Here is a 19,176-nt window from a genome sequence, read left to right on the forward strand (position 1 = left end):
CTCGCGTCGTGGAACGCGAAGAGGGACGCTACGCGCGTCGTATCTTCCATCTAGCCTGGCCGTTAATTTTCACAGGGCGAGCGGGGATCGCAGTCGACAGGCGGGCGAGAGGGGGGCAGCGTAGGAGAGGAGAGAGAAGGGGAGGGGACGCGCATGCGCTCGAGCTCATCGCGGCGTTGCGCAGGAGAGGATTTCGGCATGTCTAGCTCGCGTTGCAGAGGCAGAGTGGAAAGGAGGAGGGGAGAGGGGAAGTAGAGAGAGGTATGGGAGAGGGAACGTGGAGAGGGAAAGTGGAGAGGGGAGAGGGGTAGAGGACAGGGGGAATGGTGAGGGGGAGTGGAGAGGAGGTGTGTGGAGAGGGTATGCGCATGCGCAGTAAGGGTGGTCACGCCGCACACCAACACCACCGGATTGAGCTCCGCCTTAAGATACTTCGCATCTAATAACACTACCGCAGAAGGGGAGCGCATACTATCGATACGATGGCCGGAGCCACCGCGTCTACGCGTCTCGCCTGTCTCGCTCGCCTGGCAACGGCAAGACCCCGCCAACAGTCAACTCCGCGCGCGCAGGCAGAGGGCAGCACAGCCGCACAGCGACGTGTACCACGTGACTTTTTTAACGCGCTGAAATACTCTCCCGCTGGAGTCAGCGAATGTTGCCACTTGTTTCGTCTCGTTTGGGGTCGTTTTGCGCCGGTTCGCACGGTCTCGATATTACCGTGTCACGTTCGGTTCCTCAATGTGAACGGAAAATAAACAAAAAGTTAACGGATTTTACTGCGGCCCTCGATGCTCACGGTGTACAGCGGGAGGCAAAGCAAGCCTCCCCTACAGACTAGCGCCTCAAAAAGCCTTGAGTGGTTAAGCGGGTTAAGTTTCGCAAGCAAATAACCAAGGCCCTGAATGTATGCAGCATTCCATTTTGTGTCCGAGTATACATTCACTACCTCATATCGCATTTCTCCCGCTTTCGTTCCTCCGCTCGACACGGTCGCTGTGCAGACAGCACAAGAGCCAAAACTGATTAGGAATGCGTTCCGCCTCTAGAATAGGAAAGTCCGGTTTCAGAGCGTCCATCGCATCATACCACGTCTGAAGTGGCAGTGAAGTGCCTCCGTGACCTTCACATCAGCACTTTTTGTTCGGTATTGCTTGCTGATGGCGCTGTTGCTTCGTCCCTGTCCCATACGATGTTATATATTGCACTTCCCAAACACTGAAAACGTAGAATGATAACAGGAACGCCACTTCTTAAACGTGAAAATTGCGTCTTGCCGCTAGTTCCATTCGCTGCTTGTCGACTTATTGTGACATTCCGCTGTCTTTTTGTTCCTTTTTTTATGAAGAAAGCGCAATAAAGCCATATTTCGGATAGTCGCACTTGCCTCAAATGGTTCTTGTGCTTCGGTCTCGAAGGGCAACACTTTTTTTTGTTTGCTTACATTACTTCGTGCTTTGAAGTGAGCTGAGCAAGCTACGCGGCAGAATGCAATGCAAGCAAAAATGAGATAAAGCACGTCTCCGAGAATGTCTGTGACATTAATGAGAGATCTTTACTGAGCCTCCCATTATCATATTGTGCTAGCCACACAGCAGGCGTTGCAAATGCGCGATTATGCACCGCGAGCAACGCGACGAGTGTGTTTGCCTTATTTGCAGTTGTGTGCATATTTATCTTCCTAATGTGGTTGCAATCACGTACCCGACATTCCTTTACTTATTACAATGTTACCGCAACCCTGCTTTTACAAAAACATAAATCGGAGTGCAACCGAAGCGCAAAGAACTGAACTCTTCGCCAAACATGTGCATTCCAAACCGTCTGTAGCGGGTAGAGTGACCTATAGAATAGGGGGAGTGTGAAGCGAGGGCCTTTTTGCGGTGAACTCCCGCGCCATGGCGCTGCCGTGGCGGACCCGTGATAGTGTGATTCAAGAGGACTTGTGGGAAATACTGGACACACTAGATGTGGAAGATGGAATAACTAATCTCTTAAAGGATATCTATAAAGGTAACAAGGTAGTTATAAAATGGGAAAAGGAGGTATCCAAGCCTATAGAGATACAACGAGGGCTTAGACAGGGGTGTCCCCTGTCACCCTTGTTATTTATTCTGTAACTAAGAGGATTAGAAGCCAAATTAGAGGAGAGTGGACTTGGCTTCAGCCTCTCTTTTGTCAAGCAAGGAAAACACATTGAACAGTCATTACCAGCATTGATGTATGCAGATGATATAGTATTAATGGCCGACAATAAGGAAGATTTGCAGGGATTAGCCATCAGCGGTAGATAGGTTAAATTTGAAGTTCAGTAAGAAAAAATAGGCAGTCATGATTTTTAATGATAACCAAGGCAGTGACATAGGGATACAGGAGGTCACACTGGAAATAGTGGATAAATACAAATATCTTGGCGTATGGATAAGCAACGGGGCTGAGTATCTAAGGGAGCACGAAAGATACGTGGCGACTAAAGGTAACAGGAATGCAGCTGTAATGAAAAATAGGGCACTGTGGAATTACAGTAGGTATGACGTTGTGAGAGGGATCTGGAAAGGAGTTATGGTTCCTGGTCTGACGTTCGGCAATGCGGTCTTGTGTATGAGATCAGAGGTTAAATGAAAAAATCCGTAAAACAGGGGGTGGGTGCTCGAGCCAACGTTTCGACAAGTGGACTTGTCTTCTTCAAGTTCCAGCCTTGAAGAAGACAAGTCCACTTGTCGAAACGTTGGCTCGAGCACCCACCCCCTGTTTTACGGATTTTTTCATCGCAGCTTCCATCTTCCACTTCCTGCCGTTTTTTGGATCAGAGGTTAAAGCAAGATTAGAAGTTAAGCAACGTGGCATAGGTAGGCTGGCTTTGGGAGCACACGAGTCAGTCTGAGGCATGCAGAGTCGGCGTGTTGTTGTGTGGTTCCGTGTACGAACTCTGCGCAGCGCAGAGAGATTCCCACGTTGCCGCGCTGCTGTCGGAACACGCGTCGGCGCCGCAAAGAGGAGACGCGGAAGGCCCCGCTCTGGGAAAGAAAGGCGACTCTGTGGTGACGCCGTCAAAGCGCAGGGCCGCCAAAGCCGCCTCCTTGCTTGTAAGAAAAGGGAGGAGATACGAGCTGAACGGGAAGAGCGTCGCGCCGGTGGGACGAAGCGACACACGGCCGCCTGGTTTCAGTTATTGTTTGGCATCCGCATGCGCCCCTTTGAGCGTTTACCCGCGCTGCCGTTCGGAGAACTTACCGCTAACAGGGAGCACGTGTCGGCGCCGCAAAAGGCGAACGCGAGGAATTGGTCTTGCGACCGCTTGGCCGGATGCGACCGGGGGATGTCTTTGTGTACAATCGCCGTCTGGTCGTAATTACGGCACTCGGAGCGTTCAGGTGAACCGGCCCCCAGCTGCATGTAATGACCGAGTGTCATTAGACTGGCAGAGCAACGCACTATCGCGTACACATTTCGCCAGTGGCCAGGACCTGGGAAGAGTCGCGCTGCTTTGTAGCGGCTTCTTGAAAGAGACGCCGATGCGCGGGTGGGTTGAGCTCGAGCCGGGCCTTGCAACGCACTGTCGCGTACACACCGCTAGTGGCCAGGGCCTGGGAAGATTCGCGCCGCTTTGTGGCGGTTTCTTGAAAGAGACGTTGGTGCACGGGCAGGTTGAGCCCGAGCCGAGCTTTCGGCGCTGGCGGACGTCAGGGGCATGCTCAGGCTATAACGTAGGGTAGAGTGAGATGACACGTGTTGCGCAGTGAACCTATCCCCTCGCGTGTTGTAGATTGTGTCGTACGTTAGACCAATGCCGTGTCTGTCATGAAAGTGTTTGTGCCATTGGTTGTGGTGATGCCAACCCCCAAGTGTGATTGGTTTGTTGAGGGACTCTTTGTCTAACTGAAGGTTGAAAAGAGGCTGTTTTGGATGTGAGAAGAGAGCGGAGGTTCGGGCTTGGACCCGGGCAGACGCCTGAGCGTGGCAATAAAGCGTCTCTTCACTGGACAACGGCTCTTCCTTCGCGCTGCCACCGTGCACTCGAGTCATCGAGGGGCGCCGATTCGAACCTCAAACACCTTCCCTCCTTAGCTAGTGTTGAAGCTAGCGTAGGATAGTAGGGAAAGGAAATTAACTACACGGAAATACACCAAATCAGGGGGTACAAGGTGACATGAGATGAACATCATTTGAGGGCAGGGAGGCTAGCGGCAAGATAAACTTTGAGGAGCGATTGAGAGAAATGGGGGAGGAGCGTTGGGCTAGGAAAGTTTTCAGCTACTTGTACATGAGGAATGTCGATACAAAATGTAGGAAGCGGACCAGAAAATTGACAAGTAAATACTTAGAAAACGGCAGGAGACCGAACCAAAGGGAACTATCCGTTAAGAAGAAGGTGAAAGAAACTGAGAGGGACATGTACAAAATAGGGATGCGTATGAAATCAGCACTGGAGACCTACCGAACATTCAAACAGGAAATTGCGAAGGAAAAGATCTACTATAATTCTCGGGGTAGTTCTCTGCTGTGGGAGGCCAGGACGGGAGTACTGCGGACCAAGACGTACCGAGCCAAATACGAAGGAACAGACAGGTTATGTAGTGCGTGTGGAGAGGAGGAGGAAACGGCTGAACACCTGATACTGGTCTGTAAAGGGCTTCACATACAGTTCAAGAAAATGGCGCAGAATTGTTCAAAGCATTGGGGTTTAGGGACAGTAAAGGTAAAATAGACTTTAAGCGGGTAGAAATAACCAGGAGGAGGTTATCTGATTGGTGGCTACAATCAAGGCGCGAGTGAAAATTCCTTCACCTAAATAGTGCTAGTATTGAACTGTATTACGGCTAGGTGACGTGAGCCGCCGCCCGATCTAAAGGGTACAGCCTTATCCATCCATCCATCCATCCATCCATCCATCCATCCATCCATCCATCCATCCATCCATCCGTGGGCTTTCTCCGCGGGGGAGTATTTCGGCAGCGCGTTAAAAGAGTCATGTGGTACACAGAGCTGCTCCGCGCGCGGCGGTCGCGGTTGCCTAGGCGACGAAGACGCGGCCGCGGCGGCACTCCGACCGTCGTGTTTCCTTTTGTTATTACAACGTATTCAGTGGGTATTGCGATGACGCAGTAACTGCATGAGCTGCACGTCACAGCGCACAAATGCAACATTCAAGGGTAAAATTTAGCACAGCTTCACTGACTTGGCGTCGCGAAGACTGATGAAGCTGTGGAGCTGGTGCCTTTTCCTTGGCTTTGGGGTGCCTTTTTTACTAAGTACTATTTTAGCTGTCGACACAGCGATGATAATATGACGCTGCTAAACGGTCCGTGAGCTCCTGCTTTGGCCACTCGCAAGCCAGGATCGGATTCCCTTCGTTGCTGGGCGGCCGAACGTCTCTCTTCCCGATGAGCTTTGTCGTACAGTTGCCGCGACACGCCTCCCTCACTCGAAACTCGGGGTCGGCCCGACGTCGTTGGGCCCATGCCCTAGCAAATTCCCATCATATTTCCCGCCGCGCCGCTTCTTCTCCCGAAGACTGAACCTTGTTCATACTCGCCAAACTCGTCGCCGAACGTCGTAATGCTCTGCGCCGACAGTGCACGCTTTTCTACTGCTTTGTTCACGCAGAATTTATTCTTGCAGCAACAACGAAAATGTCAGGGCTGCTAAATCAAGGTGTGCGGCCTAGAGGTAGGGGGCACTCGTGTAAGCTCAGTGCGAGCAGTCCGGTCGCATTATAATTAACACCACAATTAAACCACGATATGCAACACGAACTGACGGTCGAATGTCAGCAACAAGCATATGCACGCTAGCAATAAAGATAATGAAGATGTGCGTCTATCCTAGCCTCTCCTAACTCCATCGCACTGTATGTGTTAGTAGTCAGGGAACACAAAGCCCAGCTTTTTACTCGGCCGAAATAACATAACACTACCGCAGAAGGGGAACGCATACTATCGATACGATGGCCGGAGCCACCGCGTCTACGCGTCTCGCCCAGTCTCGCCGGTCTCGCTCGCCTGGCAACAGCCAAACCGCCAGACCCCCGTCAACTCCGCGCACGCAGGCAGAGGGCAGCACTAAAGTCCCTTGATATATAGAAAGTAGCGACACTCTCCTCCATATCCTCTCCCAAGTGTCCAACCCTCCTCTCCCAAGTGTCCAAACCGTATCCATCTCCTCTCCCAAACGACCACCGTGCGGGCGCCGGCCCTATAACCCGGCTCGCGCCACTTTCCTATCAAGAATGCTATGTCACGCAGATAACGCGCGCGTTTCCCAGGCGACGGCCCGTGAAGTGGGGAGGTGGAAGGCGGGAGAGGAGGGTGCTCGGCGTGGCGGCTCGGTTAAAAGAAGGACGGTACTTTCCCAAAAATATCCAGGGACTTTAGGCAGCACAGCCGCACAGCGACGTGTACCGCGTGACTTTTTCAACGCGCTGCGGAAATACTCTCTCCGCGGCGGAAGACGCGTCAAAGCGGCGAGCGTCTGCTACGCACCTGCTCCTTTGGGCGCTATTAGACAAAATTGCGGGAATTCGGGCGATATTTAATACTGCGTCACTGCAACATAATACTGCAGCGACTCATCACACAAAGAACGCGTTTGTGTGTTGCGAAACGGGGATTTTGTATATTTCCTTTCAGCCGGTTTGTCACCGCAATGGTCCACGCTTACGCGGCTCTTTGAGGAACGCATTCTGCGCGCACTTCATCGTGAGAGAAGGCGATTAATTTACTTTCGTATGGAATGACGAACGTAAACTTGCTGCAGGAAAGGAGGTTTAAAAAAATTTCTGGAGTGGAAGCTCTCGCAACGTCTTGCCAGCGAAAGTGAAGCCAGCTTTTGCCCACCAAAGAGCTCGGAAACATGCTCTTTTCTGGTGGTGCCTACTTAGAGATCAAATGGCTTTGGTCTGTTAGTGTAAGCACTAGGTTAATTATAAAATAAAAGATCGTTGTTGCCGACAAAAGTAACCTGTCGAGAGGAGTATTGCAGATTGATCTCCAATAAAATTCGGCAGGTCCCACGTACCGTGGCAACCGATGTTACGTATGCGAAGCATGCGCGGGATGGTGACTGCGGCGTAATTTTTCACATTAAGTGAAACGTTACGGAATGACGCTAGAGAAATATGGAAGTGGTTTACGCACACCCATATGTTGAAGAGTTGCGTATGTGTTATATAACCAGTTGTTTACAGTTGCGTAACGACGCCAACAGAAACATGGGTGTTACCAACACCAAACGCGGTAAGCTGATATGTAGTGCTTATATTCTTCAATACTGGATAGCGCGAATCTGAACAAGACAAAGAAGGAACACAGATGCGAAAGGCAGGCGTTACTCACAACTAAGCTTCATTCAGGAAAGTTTCCCTAGATATACACAGAGCCGAGTGGCACGCGCAGGCGCATTGCACGTACGTTACAGTCACAGTTGCAGTTGTTATAATTGTTATGCTTATACTTGTCCGTTATGACGGAGAACGCACGCACGCACGATCCCTTGTGCATATTGTCGCGGTTCAACGTAAGCAGACCACCGAGACGTTGAGTCCGAGAACCGACGGCGTGTTTTTATGCAGCAGCCAAGAGCAAAGACATAAACAAATGCACGTCGTCTTCTTTGGTCAGTGTCCCTTTTCACGAGACTGCGCGCACATCGTCTTCGTTCTCTGTCTATTTCGAGCGTGGCATTTGCCTCCCCTTAAAAGAGCATCGCCCCGATGCTACAGCTGAGACAGTCATTCGCGCATAAAGTCACTTTGTACAAGCGACGGTGCTTCGTAGAGTCACTCGCTGACGTATGGTTTAATGCGCACTACGTGCACAAGCTCAGGTAGGTGCTGGCGACGCCTTGTACAGTTTGGGCTATCCGGGACGACCTCGTAGGTAACGTCACTTAGTCGTCGCAGCACTCGATAAGGTCCGAAGTATCTTCTGAGCAACTTTTCGGATAGTCCCCGTCTTCGTACAGGCGTCCACACCCATACCCTGTCCCCGGTTTCGTACGTTACAGGTGTATGACGTAGATTATAGCGTCCTGCGTCGTACTCTTGCTGTTGGTATATTCGCAGACGTGCGAGCTGCCTGGCTTCCTCTGCGCGTTGAGTGAACGCGTCGGCACTCGTTTCGTTGTTATCGCATTCGTGTGGCAGCATCGCGTCCAACATGGTCCTTACTTCTCGTCCGTGAACAAGGCTGAATGGGGTCATCCGTGTGGTTCCTTGTTTAGCAGTATTGTAGGCAAACGTTATGTAAGGGAGAATCTCGTCCCAATTTTTGTGCTCGATGTCCACATACATTGAAAGCATGTCTTCCAGAGTTTTGTTGAGCCGCTCGGTCAACCCGTTGGTTTGTGGATGGTAGGCTGTCGACTTACGATGAATAGTACCGCTGAGCACCAACACATGATCTAAAAGCGCGGCCGTGAATGCGGTTCCGCGATCTGTTATAACGATCGACGGCGCACCGTGTCTCAGCACAATGTTCTCTATGAAGAATCGGGCCACCTCCTCTGCTGTGCCTCTCTGGATGGCTTTTGTCTCGGCGTAGCGGGTAAGGTAGTCGGTCGCCACTATAACCCAGCGGTTACCAGCACTAGAGGTGGGAAGTGGGCCCAAAAGGTCCATTCCGATCTGGTCAAATGGCGTTGGCGGGATCTGGACAGGGTGTAACAAACCGGCTGGTTTAGTCGGAGGTGACTTGCGCCGCTGGCAATCGAGGCAGGTCCGAACATGATGCTTCACGGCAGCGGTGAGTCTAGGCCAGTAATACCTCTCCCGAACTCTGCCCAGTGTGCGCGTGTAGCCTAAATGTCCAGCTGTGACCTCGTTGTGGCACGCTTGCAATACCTCAGAACGAAGAGCGGTAGGGACGACAAGCAGGTAGGTGGACCCGTCTGACGAGAAGTTCATTTTGTAAAGGACATTGTTTCGCAGACAGAACGACGATAGTCCTCTTGCAAAGGCTTTGGGTGCGTTCTGGCTTCGTCCTTCTAAATAATTAATCAAGCCAAGTAGCTCAGGATCGTCATGCTGGTGATCTGCGATGGTTGACGTGTCGAGGATTCCGAGGAATGCCGTCTCTTCTTCAAGGGAAGCAGGCCGACTCTATCGGTGATCGAGACAGGCAGTCGGCGTCCGTGTGTCGTTTTCCCGACTTGTACACCATCGTTATATCAAATTCCTGTAGTCTAAGGCTCCAGCGTGCCAATCGCCCGGAAGGATCTTTCAGACTTGTTAACCAACACAACGAATGGTGGTCACTGATAACCTTGAATGGGCGGCCGTACAAGTATGGGCGAAATTTCATAACTGCCCACACCACGGCGAGGCATTCCTTTTCAGTTGTCGAGTAATTTGCTTCTGTGCGTGACAGAGTTCTGCTTGCGTAAGCGATCACTCTTTCCTCGTCGTCCTGGCGCTGCACAAGCACAGCTCCGAGGCCAACATTGCTGGCGTCAGTATGGAGCACTGTAGGGGCTGTCTCATCAAAATGGGCAAGCACGGGGGTCGTGTGTAGACGTTGCCGCAAGTCATTGAAAGCAGCTTCCTGGTCGTCGCCCCAAACAAATGCAACGTCATCCCTCGTGAGGCGAGTTAAAGGCGACGCAATGCGCGCAAAATCTGGAATAAACCGCCGATAATATGCGCAGAGACCCAGAAAACGCCTGACTGCCTTTTTATCTGATGGTGTCGGAAACTGTGCGACAGCGGCAACTTTCTCGGGATCTGGACGAACTCCTGCGTAACTGACGACATGGCCAAGAAACTGTAGTTCCTCAAAGCAGAAGTGACACTTCTCCGGCTTGAGCGTCAGGCCTGCGGCCCGTATGGCCTGCAAGACCACCTGCAATCGTTCGAGGTGTTCGTCAAACGTTGCAGAAAACACAATGACGTCGTCAAGGTATACTAGGCAGGTTCTCCATTTAAGCCCAGAGAGCACGGTATCCATGAGACGCTGGAAAGTAGCAGGCGCGGAGCACAAGCCAAATGGTAAGACCTTAAATTCGTACAGTCCGTCCGGCGTCACGAAAGCGGTTTTTTTCACGATCCCTGGGGTCGACTTCAATTTGCCAATATCCACTCTTTAAGTCCATAGAAGAGAAGTAACGTGCGTTTCGAAGCCTGTCGAGCGAATCATCTATGCGGGGAAGCGGGTACACGTCTTTTTTTGTCACCCTGATTTAGCTTTCGATAGTCCACACAGAAACGCAGGCTGCCGTCCTTCTTCTTGACTAGAACAACAGGTGACGCCCAAGGGCTTTTAGACGGTTGAATCACGTCGTCTTCAAGCATTTTTGTTACCTGCTGTTCTATCGCTTCTCGTTCTTTCGAAGCCACACGGTACGGATTTTGATGGATTGGTCTAGCCGTGTCCTCTGTGATGATTCGGTGCTTGGTCAAGGACGTCCGGCCAACTTTCGTGGTCGACGCAAAACAATCGTGGAACTCGGCTAGCAGAGCAAGGAGGCTGTTCCCGCTGTTGCTGAGTTAAAGTAGGGTTGACGTCAAGGTTAGGTGCTAGGTCATGTGGGTCTTGTGTAGGCGTTGCTTCGAGTGCTGAAAAGCAGTCACAAACATCTGCTATCTCGTCAAAATATGCCAAAGTTGTGCCTTTTGGAAGGTGCCGTCGCTCGGAGGTGAAATTGGTCAACAGCAAGTTCGTTCGGCCGTCAGTGACATTGACTATTCCTCGTGCTACTGAAATCCCGTGAGTGAAAAGCAGCGAGGTTAGTTGGTCGGCGACTCCTTCGCCGTCGAACGGTACGTCACATGCTACTGAAACGAGGGTACATGATCGAGGCGGCACAACTATGTCGTGGTCTTCGAGACGAAAGGATTTGTGTTCTGGTGATGAAGAATCAGGCAGACGAGCACTCTCGTAAAACGAAACCACGCGGTCCGGGATGTTGATTATTGCGCCATGCTCCCTGAGAAAGTCCATTCCTATAATTAAATCTTTGCAGCACTCTGGAAGAACGATGAAAGTCGCGACGAAAGAGGAATCTCCTATGCTGATTCTTGCTGTGCATCTTTCAGTAGGGAGCAGCAATTGACCACCCGCTGTTCTTATATGTGGTCCTGTCCACGGCGTTTTTACTTTCCTAAGACGATCGGCCAGCTTGTGACTTATTATGGAAAAATCAGCACCCGTATCGACTAAAGCCGTCACTTGCTCTCCATCAATAAGTACATTGAGGTCGGCGCTCACCGTTTCGTCGCTGTTAATATTCGTCGACGTCGCGTCGTTCTGTAGCGGCAGTACTGGGGACTTTTTATCGTCTTGTGGTCGGGCTGCGACCTTACCCCGAGAGGTCGCCGCCTTTAGTTTCCCCGGTAAGGGCTGGGCGACCTTGTTCCCCGAAGGTCAGCAAAAGTACGTCGATTCGGTGACGATGTCTGTGCAGGGGATGGAGAGCGTGACCGGTGGGCGGAGTTGGGCTGGCGATTGGGAAGCGACTCGTGATATGGAGAACACGTCGTTGGAGGTCCTTGAAAACCAGGGTCGTCATGGCGAACAGTATAGTCGGCGTTGGCACGGCGACCGTCGTACCCTGGCTGAGACGGGCGAAGCGATGTGTCGCGGTACCAACAATAGCGAGCTATATGGCCGGCACCACCACAGTTGAAGCAGAGGGGGCGCCGATCGACAGTGCGCCAAGCGTCCGTTCTGCGAAATTGTGGGCGTCCCATGTCCTCTTGTGGTGGTGAGTAAGGCGCGGCAAGTGATGGCTGGTGGCATGAAGACATCGGAGACATGGGCCGACGTCTGAAAGCCTCCTGCAAAGGTTGCGACAAAGGTGCGGCTGTAGGTGGCTGGTAGTATGACGTGATAGGCGGGACGGGTGGTGGACGGCGGACAGCGTCGGCGTAACTCATTTGACGCTGCTCGCGACCGAGATCAGCTGCTGAGAAAGCGTGCCTAAGTTCGTCACGAACGACTGCGGCAAGGCGGTCACTGGTGTATCCACTGGCGGAGTCCAAAGCTTCTGAAGTTCTTCGCGAACAACATCTCTGATCAGGTCACGTAGGGAGCCCTGATTGTCCAGAGTCACTGAAGCGGTGTTGCTTGGGGTGGTAGTGGACGAGCGATCATACTGCCTCGATCTTTGGTGCAGAGCACGCTCAATGGCAGTGGCTTCTCTTATAAAATCGGCTACGGTAGTTGGGGCATTGCGCACAAGGCCGGCGAACAGTTGTTCCTTGACGCCGCGCATAAGGTAGCGCAACTTCTTTTCCTCAGACATACTGGGATCAGCGCGACGACACAGGCGCGTCACGTCTTCAGCAAACATTGCCACAGTTTCGTCAGGTTTCTGAAGTCTTAACTCAAGCAACTGCTGAGCCCGCTCTCGACGGTCGACGCTAGAAAAGGTGTCAATCAGCTGCTGACGAAACTCATCCCATGTCGATATACGGCCTTCTCGATTCTCAAGCCACGTGTGAGCGCTGTCATCGAGGGTGAAGTACTTGCGGGCGAGCTTCTGTTGATCATTCCACTGGTTGATGTCGGCAACGCGTTCGTAATGTTCGAGCCAATCTTCAACGTCTTCATGTGGGGCACCACTGAAGCGATTAGGCACAAGTGGCTGAAGAAGCGTTACCTGGGCTGGATTGGAAACGGGACTGCCTTGTATCCCTTGGACCACCTGTGGCTGGCTGGCGGAGGCCATTGGCAGAGGTGAGAAATGCCTGGTAGAATGTTCGTCCAAGGAGGTCAGCTCAGGAGAGAGGCCTAGCAACCGCCGACTGAAGCGGTGCACTGGTGTCGTAACAGGTGACTGCGTGTCGGAACTTGATGAACGGCTCCCAGATGGGGTGTAGAGCATCGGCAGGCTTGCAGTCCAGCACCTCCACCAGTGTCGCGGTTCAACGTAAGCAGACCACCGAGACGTTGAGTCCGAGAACCGACGGCGTGTTTTTATGCAGCAGCCAAGAGCAAAGACATAAACAAATGCACGTCGTCTTCTTTGGTCAGTGTCCCTTTTCACGAGACTGCGCGCACATCGTCTTCGTTCTCTGTCTATTTCGAGCGTGGCAATATGAGGAAGGGGTTCTTGACAGTTCTCGAACAAGGTCATCACCGTGATCAGTGAGCCCCAGCAGCTGGACCGGACTTGTTATTCGAATCCGTTCGTGATCACGGCTACGAGGGGTCTAAGTGTAGTGAAGTGCGAGGTATTGTACAGCTGGTGGAAATCTTTGATGCCTCTTACGATGAAATGATCTATGATGCTTCCTGTCCTGGACGTGGCAGCGAAGTCTTTTGATGGACTGTCCACATCCAAGCCGTCTTTCACGTGGTATAAAGACCAGGCATTGTTGGGTGCTGATAAATCAATGTTGAAGTCACCGGTAAGGTTGAGAGGCCTGGTTCTCCTGGCAGATTTATTGTAGAAAGCGTTGATCCCGGTTATTGCGTAATCTACGTGGTCCACGTTGCGGACCACGTGGACGAGTGGATGATATTTGAGCGTCTTCCGGCGCTGTTCTCTCTTCAGCTTCCTCACTTTTCTTGCGTACGCCGCGGCGGTGTAGCGGTAATGGTGCTCGGCTGCTGACCGGAAGGTCGCGGGTTCGATCCCTGCCGCGCGGTGGAATTTCAATGGACGCAAAATGCTAGATGTCCGTGTACTGTGTGACCTCGGTACACGTTAAAGAATACCAGATGGTCTAAATTTCCGGAGCCCTTCGCTACGGCGTCTGTATAATCATATCGTGGTTTTGGGACATAAAACCCCAACAATTATGATTATTATCACTTTCCTTGCGTATGAATGTGTTTATGATCGCTGTTACTGTGTTGGTTGATACTCTGTATCACCTGTGGCACATACACGAAAAACATGAACTCTGGTATGCGGGTATGTGCCAAACGTGACTGAGAGAAAGTGTTTATGACGTACGCGACAGGTATTTTGCGTTATGTGGATCGTGTTCGTCATACACCGATCCTCTGCTATTCCAATTTTGGTATATTACAAGTTATGGAGATGACCTGGAGAGCGCCCAGACGTAGGCGGCTAGATAGATAGATAGATAGATAGATAGATAGATAGATAGATAGATAGATAGATAGATAGATAGATAGATAGATAGATAGATAGATAGATAGATAGATAGATAGATAGATAGAAACGGCGAAAGTGCCTGAGGTTCGCTAAGAAATGCTTCGCATTTAAAATTTGCCATGACATTGAGCCTTACTATCGAAAACTAGTAACACAAAGACACACTTGGAGCAGTATATGACCCGTAAAAGTTGCCATATTAAACTCGTCTGGCGTGCGATGAAAACGCTCGCTTTCCTTTGCCAGACTGTGATGGTTTATCGTGCGCCTACTAAGATGGCGGGCGCAGCCGCCATCTTTTGGTGGGCACGGCTTCACTCTTGCGCAATAATCGCCCCTCCAGCAATTTTTTTAACCTCCTTGGCTGCAGGAGAGAATAAACTGGAGATAACCAGGAGAACGTAGAAGATATGCACATAGTAAATGGCTAGCTTATGCTAACGCGTTTGCACCCTTCATATCTAACTGCCATACTTTATAGCCACTGTCTTAGTGTATTATACAGGTTGTCCCACATAACTTGAGCCAAGACTTTGAAAATGAAAGGCACTTCAGAGGCTCACAAGTATGGCTTGGTGGGCTAGTTGGTATTGCATCTTAAAGGCTACAGTGCACAAAGACGGGGACAACAGAAGAAAACACAGGACGAAGCGCCGAACTGCAACTGATACTTTATTCTCTGAAGGAGGAACCTTATATGCGCACTTCGAGCCAATGAAAGCAATATTAGGCACAGCACCAACACGAGATAAAGTTACAACAAACCTAACACTCATTATTTTGCACACGGCCTAAGACATGTTTCCGTTCAAAAATTCTATCTCCTTAGTGGAGAGGGTCACAGAGGGAGCACTGACACAACTGTCTTTTTGGCGATCAATTTCGTACGCTTCAATCACTTCACGTGTCAGCTTATCCTTTTCCTTTCCGATTACCGAGCACTGCCCGAAAAGTGGTTCACATGCACAAGTCCTGCAGTGCATTGACAAGTGGCCTGATATGGCTGTCTTTCCTACCAAATTCTTATGCTCGCTGAGCCTATCGTTAAGACATCTACCAGATTGTCCAATATATCTTTTCCCGCAGCTCAAGGGCAGCGAGTAGACTATACCTTCTTCACAGTCAACAAACCGCTCCCCATGTCTTTTGGCGCATCCTTCTTTTTTTGTTGCCATCAGCGTTAACAAGCAAACATAGTTTTGAAAGCTTGTTAGGGGCGGAGAAGACTACATCGACACCAGCACGCATGCCTATCTTTTTGAGATTGTGCCCGACCTTATGCATGTACGGCACTACTACTAACTTATCTTTCTTTTTCTTTATCGTCTGGCCTTGCTGATCACCACGCTTCATCTCCCTTAGCAGGACACGAGCCACCGAGTCAAGCATATGGCGCGGGTACCCGGCCGAGACCAGGCGAGTGGTTTGAGCAAAGAAGCTACTCTCTGTTGAATGCAAACAAGACTTCCGCAAAGAATTCCTTAGACACGACGCGATGATGCCCCTTTTGACAAGCTTTGTATGGTTGGAGGCGAAGGGTAGCAATGGTTTACTAGCCCTTGGCTCATAACACCAGCAAATATGTCCTGCTGTAAAATTCAACCTGAGGTCAAGAAACTTCAGGGAATTTTCCACCGGAAGTTCGTACGTCAACTGCAGTGGCTTGAGACAGTCGCTAACTAGGGCCAGCACACTCGAAGCAGACGTCATAAAATCCTCGGCGTCAGATTCCAAAACAACAAGGTAGTCATCGACATACCGAAATATGCGTTTCACATTCAACCCTTCTAAACGTTCACACAATATACGATCATAGTAGGCTAGATACAAATCGCTTAAAAAAGGCGCAATGCTTGATCCGATGCAAATCCCGTTTTTCTGAATGAAGGTCTTACCCTGCCATGTTATGTTATGAATGAAGGGGCCTTTTTAGAACTTTTAAAATTTTATCTGACATCTACTTTCATAACATGGCAGGGTAAGACCTTCATTCAGAAAAACGGGATTTGCATCGGATCAAGCATTGCGCCTTTTTTAAGCGATTTGTATCTAGCCCGTGTACTTAGATTTAGGTGCACGTTAAAGAACCCCAGGTGGTCGAAATTTCCGGAGCCCTCCACTACGGCGTCTCTCATAATCATATCTTGGTTTTGGGACGTTAAACCCGAGATATTATTATTATTATATTAAACTTAGTAGCGTTCGCTGAAGACGTAGCGACATAAATGGAGAAATAAAAACACGGTAATCGTTCTGTAATGAGGTTTATTGGTCACGCCTAAGAAACAGGCAGTAGAACACAGGGCGAAGAAGATGGTGGTGTTCGCACGCAGATCTCGTGGTGCCTCTGCTCGTGATGATGATCGTTTTGCCCCCTGTCATTGTGTTTGTTCTTTCATTATAATTGCCCCCGTCGAGAAAGATGAAGCCATCCTGGCGATCTAACAAGTGGAAACAAGCGGGTCGAAGTACGGCTTCAAGCGATCTACGTGAACAATATCATGTCCACGCCGACGACGGTCGCCGAGCGGCGTAAGCGGTTCAATGGCGTAATTGACAGGTGATGTGCGCTCGACTACCCGGTAGGGACCATGGTAATTTGAAAGTAGTTTGGCAGACAAACCAGGTGCGCAGGACGGTACATGCAGCCATACAAGTGTTCCAGGTGCGAACGTTGCGGCAGGAGGGTGGTCGTCATCGCGGGCCTCTTTCTGGCGTTGTTGGTTTGTTGTAGTAAGATGCTTGGCTAGTTGGCGGCATTCTTCAGCGTGACGGGCGGCTTCTGACACGGTCGTGCATTCGGATGCATCTGGTGCGTATGGCAGCAAAGTGTCGATAGTGTGCGTCGGTTGGCGACCATACAGAAGGAAAAATGGGGAAAATCCGGTTGTGACTTGCGTAGCAGTGTTATAAGCGTAGGTCACAAATGGAAGAACCAGGTCCCAGTTTGTTTGGTCAGATGCAACATGCGTCGCGAGCATGTCGCCGAGGGTCCGATTAAACCGCTCAGTGAGACCGTTCGTCTGAGGGTGGTAGGCGGTACTCGTCCGGTGTACAATATGACACTGGTGGAGAAGTACTTGAATTACATCGGAGAGAAATACACGGCCACGGTCACTGAGGAGTTCACGAGGAGGACCATGACGGAGCACAAACCGATTGAGGATGAAAGATGCGACGTCCTGAGCGGTGGCCGTGGGAAGAGCAGCGGTTTCGGCGTACCGTGTTAGGTGGTCCACAGCAACTATTGCCCATCGGTTACCTGCCGTTGTCAATGGCAATGGTCCATAAAGGTCAATTCCGACGCGGTCAAATGGGCGGTCTGGGCACGGAAGCGGCTGTAGTGAACCTGCTGCGGGATGCGGTGGTTGTTTCCGTCGCTGACACTCGTGGCAGCCACGAATGAACTGACGAACATAGGTGAACATTCCGTGCCAGTAATACCGTTTCCGCAAGCGCTCATAAGTCTTGAAGACACCGGCGTGAGCACATTGTGGGTCGGAGTGAAAGGACGCGCAGATTGTTGAACGCAGCGTTCTTGGGAATAACGAGCAGCCACTTCCTGCCATCTGGGGAATAGTTGCGCCGGTACAAGAGGCCGTCTCGAATGCTAAAGTGTGAAGCCTGGCGTCGCAGTGCTCGAGTGGTTGGAAGTGTGGGTGCCTCAGATAACACGTCGAGAAGCGAAGCTGCCCATGGATCGTTACGCTGGGCAGAGGAGACGGTGTCAACGTCAAGATCTGACACCGTGTGGTCTATAGAGGAGAGGGATGCAGTCTGAGTGGATAGTGGTGACCGCGAGAGCGCATCAGCATCGGCGTGCTTGCGGCCGGAACGGTATACGACGCGGATGTCATACTCTTGAAGTCGGAGAGCCCAACGAGCAAGGCGACCTGACGGATCCTTCAGCGAAGACAACCAACATAATGCATGGTGGTCCGTAACCACATCAAACGTGCGGCCATATAGGTATGGGCGGAACTTGACAAGTGCCCAAATTATCGCCAAGCATTCTTTTTCAGTAACGCTGTAGTTTGACTCAGCCTTGGTGAGCGTTCTGCTTGCGTATGCGACGACATACTCAGGAAACCTGCCTAAACACTGCCTAAACAAAGCGCGATTGCTTACCTTTTGCGTCGGACAGCCGCAATCCACCGTCGCCGTCGCTCTCGCTCATGAAATAGCACCGGAAACATGTAGAAGTGCGTTCCTGGCGAGCTTTTGTATGTGTTTGAGCAGCCGACAATGCAGCAGTCATTTTTCGACATCGCTGAAGCCCGAGAGAGTCGTTAAATCACGTTGAAAAACACATCCATCCGTGCACTCGCCTAGACGCTCGCTGAAACACTGTTCGCCGGGCCCCGCGAGCGCTTCCGAGCCATGGCGGCAGATGGCGTGGTCGGACAACACATAGGACAGTGCACATTGGAACATTGTGCAAAGTTTAGGTATTCCCTATGACCTTGGGCGCTGCTGACAAATGTCCCATTTGTCTGGTTTGTGTAGAATGCTAAAATCATTTGCTGCATCAGCCAAGGCAAAGCAGAACATTAAGCTGGAAATGGCCACTTCTCTGCATTACAAGCTCTGTGGAGTGGTGCTGTGAATTCTGCATTGCCAGATATTGTTGCGTTAGAATCTACCTGCAAAACTTTGACTGACACAAGCACCCAGTTGCTGTATTTCTGGTAGACCAGCTGCACTATTATTACAGCTGTCGTTTCCCTTGGTTTTGTCTAGAGTTACTGTATATATTACCTTTAGGTAGCAGAGTTGCGCATAGGTCTGGCTAGCAACCACAGCTATGCGGCGAACCCGCACTCCATTTTTGCAGGCGACATGCCTACCGGGTCACCGATCGACATGTTTGGCGTGTGGAAGACCGGTGATTAACTTTACCGTGAATGACTAGTGTCAATCCAGTTCTCTGCAGCGGCACCATTGAGAAATACAAGAATTGGCCCGAGCGTCAGCTTCTCCGCAAGGCATGGTTGCTAGCGGCGTTTGGAAGACAGATGCGCAACTCTGCTACCTAAAGGTATATACAGTAACTAGTTTTGTCCTAGCAAAGACGCCACCTGGTTCAAACAGCCCACGTACAACTGTCATTAAAAC

Source organism: Rhipicephalus sanguineus, chromosome 1 (assembly GCF_013339695.2).
Source record: "Rhipicephalus sanguineus isolate Rsan-2018 chromosome 1, BIME_Rsan_1.4, whole genome shotgun sequence".
Classification (NCBI taxonomy): Eukaryota; Metazoa; Arthropoda; class Arachnida; order Ixodida; family Ixodidae; genus Rhipicephalus; species Rhipicephalus sanguineus.